At 37.4% G+C, this 1,007-nt stretch overlaps 1 long non-coding RNA gene across 1 annotated transcript; it reads left to right on the top strand.

Moving 5' to 3' along the window:
• The first annotated feature begins 24 nt into the window (after positions 1-24).
• LOC103471189 (uncharacterized) lies at positions 25-1,000 on the top strand. Its single transcript, XR_534598.1, has 4 exons — positions 25-133; positions 210-299; positions 378-500; positions 603-1,000. It is a non-coding gene; the product is annotated as an uncharacterized LOC103471189 (long non-coding RNA).
• Positions 1,001-1,007: the final 7 nt, after the last annotated feature.

The raw sequence follows: 1,007 nt of genomic DNA, 5'->3' as shown, positions 1-1,007 counted from the left end.
TTGTTGGCTGACTTTGATAGGACCATGGTTGGACATATTTGGTTTGGGAGATGCTGCCAAACACATCGGGACTCCACAAAGCATTGCCATCAGAAGYCCAGACTGTGCAGTAGCTACACATCTTATTAATTTGGTAATTTCCATTTTACTGTGATTAAAAAATAATGTTACATGCAACTCAATGATTGACCATGTTCTATTTCTAAAAGGTGGGTCCAATTGCAGTAACCTCAGCCAACCCAACAGGCGAGGCAGATACAACTCACCATAACCAAGTTTATGCCAAACTGGGAAAAAAGGTAATAGCCATGATTTAGTGTTAAGAAGAACTTCAGCTTAAAAAAACTTWGGATAAATATTGGATTTTTTTTGTTAAGGTTGAAGGGGTGTTGTGTGATGGAGCCTCCCCAGAGAATATCGCATCTACTGTCGTTGACTGCACCAAGATTGAAACTGGACAAATTGGTTTCTTCAGAGTGGGCCTCATTCCAAAATCCAAGGTAATAAATATACCATTGCTCCTGTCCTCTTTATGTAGATGAACCTGTTTTATTTATTATGTTTACTAATGCTGATGTCTTTCATGTTCCTCTAACCCTAAGGTTCTCCAAATATTTGAAGAGGTTCGAAATCGGCACAGACAAGGACATACCAATCCAGGATTTGAATATGATGTTCCCCTTTAAGACATGCAAAGAGATCAAAGTCCAAYAGGCACAACAGTGTCAAAAAGAGAACCAGGAAACTTAAAWGCATAGTTATACAACCACAGAGTCAAGAAGTCAGGAAATGCCTCATAATAGCCCCTTTTAGTGTTGCTTATAGTGGTGGCTACTGATCAAGAGTCTGATAAACAGAAATAGCTGCTAAATTACCCAAAGAAATGTTGTATAGTGTCTAATGATGTATAATATTAACAGGCAACATAAGTAATTTATTTTTTTCGTACCGAATGTAAGTTTTTGTGCTTTTTATGACATTTTATCTCTATTTAGGTGTTGTGATGT

The sequence above is a fragment of the Poecilia reticulata genome, linkage group LG10 (genome assembly GCF_000633615.1).
Source record: "Poecilia reticulata strain Guanapo linkage group LG10, Guppy_female_1.0+MT, whole genome shotgun sequence".
Lineage (NCBI taxonomy): Eukaryota > Metazoa > Chordata > Actinopteri > Cyprinodontiformes > Poeciliidae > Poecilia > Poecilia reticulata.
Note: the sequence above shows the minus strand (reverse complement) of the source record. Positions and strands in the feature narration are given on the sequence as shown.